Here is a 17,735-nt window from a genome sequence, read left to right on the forward strand (position 1 = left end):
TCCCTGGGCCATCTGTTTGTCCCCAGCAAAACTAACAATGGTTGTACTGGTTGGGATTAACCTGGGATTCCTTTTCCCTAATTTCTTCAAAGAAGATTTCGGTAGTAAGTTCACCGCTGCCCCATTATCCACTAAGACTCGGTTCAACTGTATCCCATCGAAGAAGGCCTTAATATACAAAGGCTTAACATGTTGTGTCATAGAATTCGAGGGATACTCAAAAGGATACAAGAGGTTAATATTTACCACTTCCTCACTCTCATATTCAATTTCCATTAGGGTGACCATTCCGAAATTATCTTATACCATACTCACTTGTGAGTCTTCACTAGAGATTGGAATTGGATCAATTTCTTGCCCCTCTTGATTCTTATCTCCAACTTGGAATTCATGCGGTAGTATGTGTACCATGTTCACTGACACTGAGCCAAATTGGATAACTGGCTGTGCCTACTTCTCCTTTTGGCCACCTTGTTCAGTCACTCTAAAAACATCCTCCATGCTGTTCTCTGGTACTTCATCCTTTGAATGGCCTGTCACGACTGGTTTTTTAACCAGAAATGTTTGCTCAGCCATGAAGGCTTTGAACATTTCTTCCTCAACCATTTCTTTCTTTTGGCCTAAGCCAACTTCCTTCTCTACCTCGCTGTCACTTTCCATCAATGCCTTCTCCAATCCCGTTAAACTGGATTTCTCTCTAGCTTTTAGTTCAGAGTGAACTTTGGCCAACTGTTCTCTGCTGCAACCCATTTTGCCTTGTAGAGTTAGTTTTGGAGTATGGTTTGACTTTGGATTCTTTTTTTTTCTGTCCATACTAATGAAGAACTCTCACCATTCTCTTTCAGGTCTCGCTGGTACTGAGTGTACCTACGCTGAATTTTTCTCCTTTGTGATCTGGAAATCACGGGGACCATATCTGGTTCCTTTGTTTTTGGGTACTTAAGCAATACCCAATTGTTTGGAGCCACCACAGGAGGTTTGACCATCCTACCATGGTTTTCAGCAACCTCTCTTTGGGTAGATACCTCCCTAGGTTTGTTCTGCATTACAAGCCAGTCTGGGACCCCAGGTACCCACAAACCTACTGACCCTGCCGTTGAACTACTTCCTTCTTCCTTCGAAACGTTCCTCGAAGCTAGCTGCGATGGCCACTGCTTGATCCTGACTTCATGCTTTGGGCCTAGCTCCGGCCTTCGATGAAGGTGTCCACTTTCTGCTTTGCGTGAGGCTGGTCTACGGGACCAATCTCTGGCTTTAATCCCATAAGCTAAACTTCTCTCCAACCTCCTCCCAGAATGACTGCTCTCCATTCTATAATAATTAGCTGGCCTGGATCCATGTAAAGGCTTCTTGCCTTTGAAATGCATCCTGTCAACTATTGGTTCAACCCTCAATGGCTACTGCCTGACACCAGATGGATATGGCCTTTTATTGTAAGCATTGGTTGGTTTAGGACGTCTCTGCACATCCTTGTAGTATTGCTTCCCATCAACCGGGAGTCCTTTCAACCATTTGTAGCTTAGTTTGCACCTAGGACACATCCTCTGCATTACAGCTGCTTCTAAGGAATCGTCATCCAGTGCTTCTTCCTCAGAGTCTTCCCTCTAGTGCAAGAAACCTTGTCCAATAGTTGGCAGATTTCCAGTGTCTTTCTTGATAGCTGTCTGGTTGGCCACATGCATCTGCACATTGACTTCTTTCAATTCTTTCAAAGACAGGTTCTGAAAATCTGGCATAATGACATTGGCTGCCACCTCTCCAATTTCTGGAAATGGATTACTGTCGATCCCCATGGCCTTTTCAGCTTTGACTAGGAATTTCAAACTCCCTTTCTGAATTTGTTCTTGGATCCTGTCTGGAAAAACAACACAATTTTTAGTCGAGTGAGACCAAGAATTATGCCATTTACAATAGACTTTCCCTTCAAGTTCATCAAGAGATGGAATTTTAACCCCTTTTAGTAACTTAAAAAAGTTGGCCGCAAGCAAATGATCAAAGATGTTATCTGCCTTAGTTAAATCGAAAGAATATTTCCTGTGAAGGTCTTTCTTTTTAAACTGCTGGTCAATTGTTGTATCCTTATGAATTAATGCTTCACAGATCACAAGTTCTTTCCCCACAATCTCTGCTGCATCAATCTCATAATTAGGATCTTTGTAGTATGTCTTGTATGATGCATAATTTCAGTCTTGCTCCTCTTCTAGTAATGCTTCATATCTAGATACTTCATATCTAGATACTTCATAAGTCAGTTCCACTAAGTCCCTGAACTCTGTTGAGTCAAATTTCTTTCGAAGCCTAAACTCTAAACCATTTTGAGCCAATCTTACGAATTTTGGCTCTGGCAAAATGACTCTACATTTATTTCGAGCCCTTTTAAATCTGGAAATAAACTGAGTAGCCTTCTCTTCAGGCCTTTGACTCAACCTTGCCAGGTCTGCCATGGAAACCTCTGGCTCCGATTGGAAGAATTGGGCATGAAATGCCTCTTCCATTTGTTGCGAAGTTTGAATTGAGCCAGGTGTAAGGTTAATGTACCATACGAATGCCCTCCCAGTTAGAGAGTTTGGGAACAGTCTCAGCTTCATATAGTCATTATTAGTGAATTCACCGCATTGAGCAGCGAACCTAGCGACATGCTCTACTATTGACTGGTTTCCATTCCCATAAAAAGCGCAAAATCTGGTATCCTGAAACCTCTTGGATATTCATGTACCCTATCTACCCATTCTGGGTATGGTTTTCTGTATACAGGAGTCTGGACCCCCCGAGCCATTGGTCCACACATCTCCCTAACGATGTCAGCAATTTGGTCCCTAGGGACCATATTTTGTGCCTACTGAACCACCGCTGGAGGAACAAACACAAGAGGTGGGCAAACTTGTTCTTGCGGTCCTCTTGGTCCATAAGGTGGCATGTTTGGGACTGGTTGTCCCTATGGTGCAGGTTGCTGTTGGGGGTGTGGGTAACCCCTTTGAATTTGTCCTACGAAAGGACCTGCGAAAGGTGCTGGAACTGGTGTTGTGTCCCTTCCATTTGTAGGAAAACCTTCCAACCCCCCGGGTATAAATTCGAATAAGGGATTAGTGAACCCCCTTGTGCCAAGTATGGCTTCGAACATGGGATTTGGAACCATTCTTATGCCATTTTCTTGTACTGAGCCAGTTCCACCAAATTACATGGCTTCATTGTTAAGTGCTGAGACATTTGACTTACTACAGGCCTTAGAACAGGTTCGTACCAAGACTGAGATGGTCTTTCATGGTTCTGATTACTAGTTTGACCATTAGAATGTCCATTAACTTGCATAGGCTGTTTATCTCTAGCCAATCTTTGCTGAGGGACATTCGAAATTTCCTCTATGTGTCTTACGTTTGTTAGTTGGTGGTTATTCATTCGATCCAAAAAGGATGTTACCCACATTTCCATTGTGTTCATTAATTGCTGTCCCATTGCATCTATTAAGCCACCCCATGGATTCATTGGCTGAGTAGATGGGACAGTGGATGGTCAAATTCCTTGGTCTCGTCCAATATTACGAACATATGGTATTTGTTCTGAAGTACTGGTCTGTTCGACCATAGGTTCTGATAAAATAGGAGTTTCCACAGGATGTGTTATCACATTATCCTCTGGATTAGGTATCTCTACCTCTCCTTCCACGCCTTCTTCCAAGCGTTCATTTTCTCCTTGTCTCCTACGTCTAGCCATTTCGATTTTGTCCCACTGGGCGTGCCAAAAATATATGTTGGCTTTTTGGCTTTCGAAGGTTATTATTGTAATTGCAAGCATGCCAGCAAGGATCAATCAGTCCTTACAGAAATTTAATTGCCAACCAATTATCAGACGATTGTGTTTTAGTTCTCTCAGCCTCAATGAAGAGGACTTTTACAGGTGGCTTGATTTAGGAGAATTAAACAGAATACCAGTCAAATAAATAACAACTAAAGCATTTCATTAGAATGAAAAACTTACAATGATTCAAACTCAGTTTCGTAGAGGTTTATAGCGACAATTTACTTGAAACTACTCCTATGAATGAAGTGCAGTGCAGAATTTAAAGTACTGGAATGTAAAGAACAGGATATGTAAAACTAAGTAAAGTAGAATAAGACTGGTTTTTTGGATCTGAGTCTAGCTTTTTTGGGGGCCTTCTCTGCTATTTATACTGCTTAAGGATGACCATCGAACTATATTTCCAACTGTCGAATTGCTCCCCCATGATCGCTGATCATGTTGCCTCAAGATTAGCTCCATTACGCCATCACTTGTAGTTAGGCTTCCCTCTTGAATTTGAATTCAAATGTAAGTAACTGATGATGCCACATCACTTTGTATCTCTCTGCTGATCCACTGCTACTCAGATCTCGTAACAACCAATATTAACTGACACGTGTACGATCAAGATTGAAGATTTGAATAGTCTTCCCGTACTACCCTTACTTTGCCACCCCTCGAATTGTAATTGGCTTGTATAAAATATGTAGCCAACAATTATCAATTTAAAAATATGTATTGTAAATATTCAATTAATAATTTCTTATCTCAAAAACCTAGAAAATAAGTTTTGAATAGTATTAAAATGCAAAACACCTCATTTTAAGTTATTATTTTAGACTTCAAATTATTTTGAACAAACTCTGCTTTTGAATATTTTATAATTCATTTATACCTACGTTGAAGTGATGTTCCTTCAAAATTCTATCATTGCCAATTGTTTAAAAAATAGCCTTGGTACACCCAAAAGTTGGAGAAAGGATATCAGTTGTGCCTTTGAGCACAACAAGAGATACTATGCCTACGCAAATAATTTGATTTATTTTAGAATGGTGAAAAAACTTTTAAAGATATATTTAGAAGTACCCTTTCCTAAAGCTAAATACTTTAGCAGAGAGGATGCAAGTAGTGACAAAGGCATCCTAAATACCGATTAAGCCCATTATATTAGTAATGTTAGGAATACTAATAGATAGGGCTGGTGTAGGGTTATCTAAGCCGCCCAATTCGAACCAATCTACATACAAATAGGCGGTTTCGCAGATACAATGCGGACGAATGTGGTTTGAAATATGACATGATTGTGAGTTGCGTACGGATTGCCAGTTTAACCCGCACCCATAATAACCTGCCCGCATTTAGATTTTTTTATTTATTTTTATAATAGAACCTGGACCGTTATTATTTTATTATTGCATTTTGGATGAATGTAAAAGTTAATGAAAAATTACTTTTAGGTAAGCTTAAGATTTTGAATGATTTTACTTTAATTGTATTGTTGGATAGTAGATAGTGAATGAGATTGATAATCTAGTTTAGAATTTTGAAAGATGTGCTTGTGTTAGTTTATGATTTGATTTAAAAGTTTAAGATTTTGAATGATTTGTTTGTGTTAGGAATTGATTTTGTTGTGTTTTTAATTTTATAAGTTTTAATTCATTAATTATTAATGCTAGAGCAATTTAGAAAATTGGGGAGGAAATGGCCAAAAATAAATATTTACAAATTGGGGAAAAAAATGCTCCAAAACAAATTTTTAAAGAAAAAAGTCCAATTCGCAAACTACCCGCACATCTGCGAACTCTATTCGCACAAATCGCAACCCGCATTGCGGGTGGTTGCGGGTTGAACTTTTCCCAAACCGTATATACGTGGGCGAGTTTAAACCGATCCACAAACCGTCCAAAATCGAACTGCGACCACCTGGACTAATGGATATACCATATAAAACACATTTATGAGTTTAATCTCTTGACTTGAAACTAACATAATATAATATCTAATTAGTATATTTATTGAAACATTTGATAATGTATACAGAGGTTCTTTCAAATTTCATTACCCACAAAACCATATATGGATTGTAAAAAAAAAAAAAGTTTAATGGAAACATTTCTAAAATAATTTTATATAAATATTTTATTTGGATTGCATCGTCCATTTAAAAATTATTTGGACTGCACACAAGATATGGTTCCGAACGAATGATGGTTGAGATAGTTTCGAACACTCTCACTACTTGATATCTATGCAATTTCCTTTCTCATAGACAATTCAACGAATACCCATCACACTACCGAAACATGTAATTACATGCTTGAGCTCTTGATGGTTCATAAGAGGGTTGGTGATATGGCTATTGTGTTTGATTTGATGAAAAAGCAAATTATCTATAGGAATTTGAATACTTATTTGATCAAATTTAAGGCTCTTCATGTAAAAGGAGGGATTCGGCAAGCCCCATTTACACTTGAGTGGATGTTTATAGAAGAGTCGTTTCAGAAGGGATTAAGCCTAGTCTCAAGACCTACTCCGCGCTTATGGTAGCATCTGGGAAGAGAAGGGATTTTGATACTGTTCCTAATATTGTTGCTTGTAATGCATCTTTGTATAGTCCAGTGGAAATGGGTAGGCTTGGGGAGGCGAAAGGTATATTCTATGGACTTAAAAAGAGTGGACTAGCTCTAGATTCCAATTATTCTCTGAGATGATAGAAAGGGGATATGATCCTGACGTAGTTAATATCAATTCTTTGATTGACACTCTTTACAAGGCTGATCGGGGTAGATGAGGCATTGGCAATGTTTTGCAGAATGAGAAAGATGAGAAAGATGCTCTATCCTGATAATATAACTTTGTGTACCCTTCTACTAGGTGTTGCGAAGGACGGGCGGATTGAGGATGCATTTAAGATCGCAAAGAGCTTTGTTCAATAGGTTAGGAATCAGACAGACAACTCTTTTTGGAGAGATTTAATTGAAGGAATTCTGTGTGATGCTAAAATTGTTTAGTCCATTTCATTAGTTGAAAGATTAATAGTTGATGGGCTTTGCAGAAATGACTCAGTATTGATTCCTCTAATTAAGGTTATGTGCAAGCATAAGAAAGCCCTCAACGCTCACGAACTTTTTGTGAAGTTTACCAGCAGTTTTGGAATTCAACCTACACTAGAAGCATATTATGTTCTAATTGTGGGGTTTCTTGATGTTCATCTCACTGAAATGGCTTGGGGTCTTTTTAAGGAGATGAAAACTGTTGGTTTTGCTCCTGATGTTTTCACGTACAACTTGTTGCTTGATGATCTTGGGAAGTCTGGGAGGGTCGATGAAATTTTTGCTCAGCAGGGGATGTAAGCCTAACACCATAACTCACAATATAGTTATTGATGGCCTTGTTAAGTCTAATAGAATAGAGAAAGCCGTAGATTTGTACTATGATCTTATCAGTGGAGATTTCAATCCCACTCCTTGTACATATGGTCCTCTCATAGATGGTCTCTTAAAGCTAGGAAATTTGGATGAAGCGAGGAGTTTCTTTGATGAGATGGTGGATTACGGATGTAAACCAAACTGCGCTATTTACAATATTCTTATAAATGGATTTGGCAAAGGAGGGGATGTGGAAACTGCTTGTGAGTTGTTTAATAGAATGGTTAAAGAGGGAATAAGACCAGATCTGAAGTCCTACACCATTCTCGTAGATTGCCTGTGCTTGGTGGGGACAGTGGATGATGCTGTGCACTACTTTGAGGAATTAAAGTCGACTGGCATTGATCCTGATTTAATTTCTTACAACCTTATGATTAATGGTCTTGGGAGATCAAGAAGAATAGAAGAAGCTCTCTCTCTTTTCAATGAGATGCAAAGTAGAGGGATTATTCCTAACCTTTATACCTACAATTCCTTAATTCTCAATCCAGCTTCAGTCTAACATGTGTGAGGTCAATTAACATAACTAAAAAAAAAAAAAAAAACTAATTTGAAAAAAAAAAAAAAACTTGCAATAGTATAGGGTTTCTTTTTTGTATAATAAGAGAACAGGTGTTTCCTGTTGAACCAAAGATTCTGCGGATGAGTCCATAGCTACATATTGCAACTTTGCAAGGCTCTCTCTGTATTGGAATGAATAGGACTCATATGTGTATAGTATGACTGAATCTCTTCTCAGTTAATTCCCTCCAGGAAAGGTTTTTAAGTAGTGTTTGGTTTGTTGAAATGATTTTAGGCAAGAATAGAATGACTATTTATTGATCTCTTAATCAAGAGGGGAGGGGCGGTCTTATTCCTTGCAATTTTTTTTTGCAAAATTTTATTTTTATACGCATGTATCTACCAAAAAAAAAAAAAAAAGGAATCATTTGAAATGGTCCCCCAAACTCAATTCCATATTTTCAAAAATTTAGATCTCATTTTATATAAGGGTGAGCCTTAAAAATGTCTCATTTAATGACCCTCAAAAAAATTAATATAAAAATATAGTCTATTTGATTGATATGAAATCATATATAAAAAAAGATAAAAGAAAAAAAAAAGAAAGAATATTTTGGTTAATTTCTGCTAAACAAAGTAAATTGGTTTCTTGTCTAGGTTCTTATTGTTTTTTTTAAGTAAACCACTTTTAAAGTTTTGTGGGTCAGCTCATTGAATAATATTCAAATAATTGCATAGAGCTTATTAGGTTTAACTTTTATTATCACTTCTTCATATTCAAAAGCTAAAACATTTATTTCCCAACTTTTCAATACTTTTTTTTCTTTTTCTTTTTCTTTTTTAAAAAAAGGGCAAATTACTACCCAGTGGTGGCTTTGTAAAATTGTTACAAATTCATGAAAAAACTAATGATTGTAATCATGATTAATATTTTATAAATTTTATCATTAATTTATAATTAATTTTGAAATATCCACTGACTTGTTATTCCCTTCCCCTCAAAAAAAAAAAAAAAAAGACAGCTCTTTTTTTTGGTCTAAAAACATGTAAGCGAAAGTTATACCAAATATTTCGGTATATATTCACAATATTTAAAAAAAATTACACAATCTCAATAAATTGCACCAAACATGACTATAAATTTCTAAAAAGTGGGTAAAGGTGTGTAAAATTAGACTAATACCCTATAATTTTTTATTAGCTAGTTGTATTATATTGATTTATGTCTTAATAATTATTTAATTATTTTAAAGTCGGCCCAAGTTTTGGCGGGAGGGTGTTAGAGTTTGAACCCCTCATTCAATACCATGTGTTCAATTACAATTATAATTCTACTTCCCCTCATCTTTTCACTAATTCCACCCCCACATAGACCACACAAATTCAGTGTACACTAAAACACCAATTTGGTAACCTGAAAACAAAGCATTATTAAAATCTCCAAAATCCGATTTTGGAAGCTTCAGTTTAAGGTAGTTCGGAGACTTCAGTCCCAAGTATACTAAAACACCAATTTGGCAACCTAAAAACAGAGCATTATTAAAATCTCCAAAATCCGATTTTGGAAGCTTCAGTTCAAGGCAGTTCGGAGACTTCAGACCCAAGTATACTAAAACACCAATTTGGCAACCTAAAAACAGAGCATTATTAAAATGAGTCCGGATCCTCGGCCACCCTCTCCTGCGGCCCTTTCTGCGGCGCTAGCCAAAACAACGTCATTTTGATTAGGTTTTTTTTTTGTTTTTTTTCAAAATTTGAGTTCCCCCTTCCTTTTGTCAAAATCGAAATGGGTTCGATTTTCTATTAGATTTGTTGTTGTTTGTATATATATATATATATATGATTATTGGGTTAGCTTTGTTGATGATAATCTGATTTATTGTTTGATTTCTTGCCATGGTTTGATTCTTGGTTTTTAGATTTGTTTGATGATAAACTGATTTATGTTAAATGGGTTTGTGTTGATGATAAATTTGTATATATATATATATGATTATTGGGTTAAATTTGTTGATGATAAACTAATTTACTAATTTATTGTTTGATTTCTTACCATGGTTTGATTCTTGGGTTAGATTTGTTTGATGATAAACTGATTTATAGTTTTTGCATTTGATTTGTTTGTCAGTTATGTTGAACTGGCTATTATAGAAATGAATCAGCTGTTCTATTAAATAAGACACAATAAGTTGAAGTTTTCATATGATTTGATTATATGATTATTGATATTTAATACAAAAATAACCTATTATTAGACACAAAGAAATTAGTCTGTCTATCATCTTAGCATGAACTCTTCCAAATTATAAAAAGTCCTATACAAATACTCCATTTTCTGTTAAATAGTCCTCGCTCTCATTGTGAATATAATATAGAAAATAAATCTCTAATTTTATTCTATTATAAAGAATAAGAATTACAGATGGTGTAGGCCTCACTCCCAAATCGTCTCATTTCTTGCATTAGGATCACAAATCATCACTCAACTCAATTTAATTAAATATAAGGTAAATTATACTTCCAATCCATGCATTCTACCTCCAATCAATCTCATGTTGATTCTGTGATTCAATTTCAACAATCAAAACATTGCAAGTTGAAGCATTTTGTTAACCTTCTGTTTGGATAATTTTTCTTCGTGATGTATTGGACACATAACAAACAACTCACCAAATGTTTACAAACAAGTATAGAACACTTAGCTAATACACCAAGTAGCTCTCTTCATTCTACAAAGCGTTGAATCAATGTCAACTAAAACAAATTATAAAGCAATAATGTTACAACAACAAATGAAGTATTTATCTTGTTGGATCATCAAAACAGAATTAGACAAGCCAGCAGCACCGTCAAGCAATTCTACAAAATGCTTTTGCCTTGAGACAGTAGCAAGTATGATCGCATTGTTGGTGGAACAGAAGTTGCTGCTCAATTATCTTTCCCCTTGCCACTCCCTTCGGAAACTTTAGAGGCGTCATAAGCAGAAAGGAAGAAAGTGCCCTAATTCTTCTGCAGAAACCTGCATAATCGCAAAGAGCGTTGTTAAGCATTATGAAATATTTAAATGAAACTACCCACTTCCATATGTATATTATGAATATAAGTTTTCCTTTAGATGCATTACTGTCAAACTCACCAATTTGTAGACTCAAGAAAATAGAAATTACTTCTTTTTTTCTTTTTTTGAGATGACAAACACAAACAATTTTGTTAAATGGCCTTGGAATGAAATCATCTGTTTGTGTTTGTCATCTTAAAACAAGAAAAAAAAATCAAATTAAAATAGGAATGAGTGTTTCCTTCTCTTAAAAATTAAAATCATTTCATGATGTAACTGAAAAGGAAAACAATTCAAGCCCATTTAACCCAATAACATCATCGATTTGTAGTTCATTAAGCACATAAGTTCACATCTTCAAGCGGTCAACCCGAAAACAATGAATATTTACAACTGGCTATTACTAGGAAAAGGCAGGAACTTTTGGTATTGGTTCATTCTGTAAACATAAGAAAATCAAGTCAAAGAAGCTAAATTCTCCCTGTTTTCTGGTTGGGTGAGGAAAATGAGTATACATTAGACTTACTAATAAAAAATCATACTTTTTTTTTTTTTTTTTGGTTTAATTACCCATAAAAAATAAATGTTCAAGTAATTCCATTTCCCATTTACTTTCTTCTCCTTGACAAATCCAAGATCCAAACATAGCTTAAATGAATAGTTTTACTAATCATCTTCCTATGAACATAGAATGAGAGTGAAAATTATACTTTAGCTATCCAACTTCAATTCCATAGCTCTCTTTTCAGATCAAGTTCACTTTAAAACCTATGAATTGCATTGTAAACGACAAATTTGTATACAATGCTCTCATACGGAAGTTTCTTCTGGATGCAGCAAAGTCACTTTGCCTAATATTTAATGTTTAATGCATTCTTTTAGATTAAAGAAACAAGATAATTCATGGCAACAAACAACAGCATCATCAACAATAGAAAAAGACAGAGCAACAAAATTATTATTATTATTATTATTATTATTATTATTAATTTCCAGAACTCAGAACATTAAATTTTCTTAAGAGCATTCAGTATAATGTGAAAGTCAAGTAATTTCTGCTGCAAGCGGACCAACGTCTCCTCTTCAATGTTTACATATGCCATCAACTCAGGCAACTTAACAGCAAACAAAAACGGGTTTTCTGACATCAAAACAAAACCAAGCAATTCAACTCCAGTCGCCTCACCGCCGCCTCTCCTCGCCGTAACTCCGATGCCTCTCCATCGCCTCTCTCTCTCTCCTCTCTGTTCGTCTGTCTCAGTGGCTAGGGTTCAAAAACGAAAAGGGGAACGCAGAATAAGGAAGGGCCAAAAAAAATTAAAAAATACAAAATACAAAACGACGTCGTTTTTGAGGGATGGCTGATTTTGGAAGCTTCAGTTCAAAATCTGATTTTGGCAGCTATCAGAATCTCCAAGATCTGATTTTGGAAGCTTCAGTTCAAGCCAGTTTAGGAAATCTAGATCGGCCCAGTTTAGGAAATCTCTCTCTCTATATATATATATACATCCATAACCATAGCTACTCCAACCCACAAATTACAAATTTGAGCTGTCATGAGTTTCTCTAAATTTATTGAGATGTTGATGGTGGAGGATGGTAATTGGTCTGATTGGGCCAAATACCATCAGAAAGTAGAGCGTTCAAGAAAATGTCTTCTCGAACTCGACAACGACACGAAATTGAAGGTCTTAGGGAAGTTCGTCAGGAACAGTAATGTTGATTTATATGGGCTCACTATGTCTGAGTTACACAACTCAACCCATAAGCCACTTTCTGATGACGACGACGATGATGATCGTACTCACTCTGTCTCTGTCTCTGTCTCTGTCGACAGAGAGGGCTCGAAGAAGAATGGTGTTGTTTCTTCATGTTCTGTTGTTATTGATGTTGATGATGATGATGATGATAATGATGGAGAAAGATCACCATTTGGAAAATCTGTTATAATCCCAAAGGGGAAAAGATCAATGAGAGAGAACATCAAGTGCTGCAAGAATATAAGTTCTGTAATAGTCCCAGTTGATCAGATATCTGAGGTTGAGGCAACAATGACAAAGACGCCTACCAAAATTCGATGGAAATTGAAGCCGCCTGACCAGTCCTTTGTATCGAAGCCTGCAAGATTCTCAGTTGATAGAGATTATGGGGATGAAATCAAGAAGATGGTTCAGAAATCTGAGAAAGTTTGTTCAAAACAGCCACGCCATGATGGAGATTACAGTGATGACGAAGAAAAGGGCACGGCAAAGAAGAGGAGGATGATTGAAAAGGTGACTGTAGTTCCACCAGAATTGCCGGCTAAATTCAAGAATTACATCGAAAGACTCAATGGTACCGAATTGAATTTTGTGATTGAAAAGCCATTATACCGTACAGACCTTAGCCATACACATGGGCGTCTATCTTTGCCGTTATGTCAAATCGATAATGGATTCCTCACGCAAGAAGAGAAGGACTTGCTCAACACAAGAACTGGAAATCATAAGACACCTATTGAAGCCAAATTAATTGAACCGTCGGGCCACGATTCTGATATATGTCTTAAGAAGTGGGACATGCCTAAAAAATCAAACAAAGTGAGTACAACTTACAATCTTACAACAAGTTGGAATCGTGTTGTGAAGAACAATAGGCTGCGCGAAGGAATGATTGTACAACTTTGGTCATTTCGGGTGGATTCAAAGTTGTGGTTCGCTCTTGTTAAAGTGAAGAGGAATTAGGCCAAAACACATCATAGGTGTAGTTGTTCAAGTGAATATGGAAGTTATTAATCAATTGAGATTATTTGTTATTTTTTGTAATTTTTATACATAAAAAATATTTCAATATAGTTATTCAACTAGGCAGATTTTTCTTCTTTTATATGTAGTTATTGAATGCTGTTATATAGGTAATTGGTCAACATGTTAACTGCCGAAAGTTTTGATTCTAATCTGATGTTATTAATCAATTGAAATTATTTGTTATTCTTTGAAATGTACAAGTCAATTACTTCAATTATTGTCCAAAGCCATCAACTTAATCTTCTTGTTGTTTGATAATTGCTAAATTATAAACACGATTAACAGCATGCATGATCCCTAAAACTGCAATGCATAAGGAGGACCATCGTTCGAATTCTTCAATTTTTCCTTAGCTTTCCCTTTAGAAGCATGTAGCAGCATAGAAATCCCAAATCGAATCAAAAGCGTGATAATTTCCTCAAGAAATCCCAAATTGAGACAAACAAATGCATTATAATTTAGTACTATTGGCTGTCAATTTGTACTAGCTTGATATCTTTTTATTAAAACTAAGTCAACAACCATTTACTTAAAAAGAACAGAGACCATATTAGTATAACTAGCTTGTGATCTTCCAATTTTCTAGTTAACTAACTTGTCAGCTCCTAATTACTTTTTGTCATATTTGGTTCCTCTGAGCTAGCAAAGGTCTTAGGGTTGTTTCAGATTGTAGACTCTGAAAGGGAAAAAAGAAAGAGAAGGTTTCATGAATCACCCCTCTAAACAACATATAGTATCTATAAACACGTAGCTAATAATTAAATTGACCTGTTGGGCATTGTTGAAACCAAGGTCGGGCCTTATAACTTAACAAAAAATTGTTCTAGTTGTCACTATGAAATTTTGGTTTGAGTAATGGTGCTAATGACATTGCTCGTTTTATCAAAAAATACATCTTATTTTCATAGGAAAGTATAGATTCACAGGACAAGGAATAAAATTTTTATCAATTAACAGCTTTGATGAAACTGGGCATGAGGGCTGCAACGAGATCAAATCTGTCATTCTTAGTTCTAGTTTGGAGAACCTCACCACAATTATCACCAAATCCAGAATTGCCAATTGTTTGGTTATCAAGCCAATTTTGGGTGTACATATATATACACTCACCCATAGCTCTTCATAGAAGAACCAACACAGTAGCAAAAATCTGGAAAGTTGGAATGAAGAATGAAAGTGGAATTCTATGGGATGCTCTCTCTCTCTCTAGCTTGCTTGCTTTGATCTTTCACCCATCCACCATTTCTCTCCATTTCTTCTTGAATCTAGTTTGATTGTCAACAAATCTCTAGCCTCTTCTTTTCCAGTTCCAAATGAAATCATTTTTTCCAGTGAAGTTCATCTTTTTCGGTGACTTTCCCGACAAAATCACCATTTCTGGTGAGCTTCCAAGAATCCATCTCATATAGCTTATTAGGTAAAAATAACTTAAATAAGCCATAAAAAAATTGATTATCTAAAATTTGAGGGTGCTTTTTAACTTCTACTTTTTGATTAATTTTCAACTTACAATAAACTTTATGAAATAAATAGAATCGGTAATGCTAATCTCATATATATATTGGTATTAATGGGGGCCTAAGCCCGAAAAGAGATTACAAAACAGCCCTATGCATGGATCCAACACCTTGACAATCACTAGCTAATAAAGGACTCAAAGCAAGAGGAGGCACCCGAAAGATAATCTCATTGTCATGCCAAACAACTTGAAGTTGGCAACACCAGTCTCTGGCTAATCTCATATTTTTATCTACGCCTTTTACATATTTTTATTGCTAATCTCATTGTCATAGAATTAATCGTATCACTCTTTCTGACTGTCAAAAATAATCTTCCCCTATTATTCCATACAATATCCTAGCATAACTAAATATGATACAAATATTCTCATGATACATGTAATTGATTTTCTATCCTACATATTATTAATTCTGACTTTAATTCTATGATATTACCATTTCAAGTAGTGTCAAAAAATCCAATAAGCATGGTCTTGAAGAACTATGTGAATCACCACAATTATTTCCTACCCAATTGTGGATTGGTAAATAATCGGACATAGATAGAATGATCCTTTTAAGAACCATTATCAACAACAATACATATTCATAAAAATTACTTTAAAAAATATATCTATTGATCACAATTATTTCAAGTTTCATTAACTTTAAATATGCACTATACAATTTATTTCAAATACCGTTTTCAATTTACGTAGCATTTCTGATATACATCTAGATTACCCCTTCGCCCCCATTGAGAATGATCCTTTTTGTGTACAAAGTTACAAACAAATGATCAACCAAAAAAGCCTAACAAACACAAGAAAGGGGTTGGGAGATTTATTTCATTGTTTCCTTTCCTTTCCCAATTCTATTGATTGTGTATATATATATATATATTAATTAATTGCTTACAATCTTAAATTATCATTTATTATTATTTTACCTCACCAATTAAAATACATTACCCTTTGTCACCTTGAATTATTAACCTAGATCAATGTGAACGTTTTGTTAATGATCCTTTTACACAAATGAATGAAAAAAATTTATGTGTCTAGCACAAGATATTTCAAATGTTGCAAAATGCTTAAAATGACCTCTTGTTTTCTTTTTCTTTTTTTTCTTTTTCACTCTTTTCTTCTACCCATGACAAGAATCATGCCAGTCATAGTATACGTTGGCATAGTTGCTGACTTGGGTATGAAAAATGAGAGAAAGAGAAAGACTGAAGGAGAAGAGAAAAATAAGGTCATTTTAAGGATTTCACATAATTTTCATCCATATATATAACGAATTCTTAGGAAAAGGTCACATACATTGATACAAATTGATATTTAAAAGTGACAAAATGTAACAATTTTTAATTGATGTGATAAAAGTAATACTAAGTGATGCTTTAAGGAGGTGAGATATAATTTTTCTTTTATATTTATTTATTAAAAGTCAAAAAGCTCAATAATATTGTTCATAATTATAAAATTATCATTGGGATATCATAACAACAAACCACTTACATACCCAAGTGTGTGTGATTATAGCATAGTTGAAAAACAATTGCAAGCAAATGTTTTTCTTTCTCTTTTTAGAGCAGAGTACGCCAATTTCTTGCGCATTTCCAACATCCCAAAATGAAAATTACCTAGAGCAGAACTCATAAAACTGAGTGCTCTACTTCATTAAAATGTTTTTCATGGAAAACAAAATGATTAATAAAACATAAATTTAATTGAGCAAAAAGATTTTCACTTTTTAAAGATGAAAAGCAATTTTTTAATTAAAATTTTACTAATGCCACCACCGTCATCACCACCACCTCCATCCCATACCGCCACACCACAGCCACCACCAACTCCATCCCACAGCTATCACCACCCCACCACCATTAATATAACCACTAGTAGTACATTAGTTTTCAGGATATAATCAAACATAGGAAAACATTTTCTGCACACAAAAATAAAATTAAAGATTCATAAAAAAAAAAATTTGTGTTCTACTAAAATATACGTTTCAAGTATCTTCTGACTCCAATCATTCAGAAACAACAGCCCAAACAATGAAACAGTGATGCATCATGTCATGATACATTGAAAAGAAAAAGATGAATTCATTCCAACACAAGGACAATAACAGAGGGGAAAAACCAAAGAAGTTGCTTGGTTGGGTTAGGTTGTTTGAGAGGTGATTACATTTTATTAAGAGGAACAGAGAACCACCAAAGAATCAAAGCACAAAGAAACAGAAAAAGTGGAATGAGGTGAATAACATTCTCCCCTGAAGACTTCTTGTGCTGCTGCTGCTGAGGAGAAGGGACTTCCTTCTTGTTGCTATCTGAAATCCGATGATGAGACACAGGCTGCAGTAGGTCATCATCATCGGTAGCTGGAGATTTCACAGCCGGTGACAAGTTGACCAAAAATTCATCGGAGAATCAACTAGTGCTTGATATTCAGTACATTCTTCTCTAGGAGCAGAAAAGGTCAGAAAAAAAACAATGGGGCATAAAATTTGGAAGTTGAAGAGAGGATGAAATTGAAAGGGCAGTGAATTTATCAAGAAACAATGGCCAAAAAAGATAAATAAATAATTTTTTTTTTTTATAAAAAGAGTTACATAGAGGGAGCTTCAATGTACTTACATATGCATGTGATGGATCCAAAAATAAAGGGTGACATATATA

This window comes from Camellia sinensis, chromosome 13 (assembly GCF_055761805.1).
Source record: "Camellia sinensis isolate YWXY chromosome 13, ASM5576180v1, whole genome shotgun sequence".
In the NCBI taxonomy this organism is placed as follows: domain Eukaryota; kingdom Viridiplantae; phylum Streptophyta; class Magnoliopsida; order Ericales; family Theaceae; genus Camellia; species Camellia sinensis.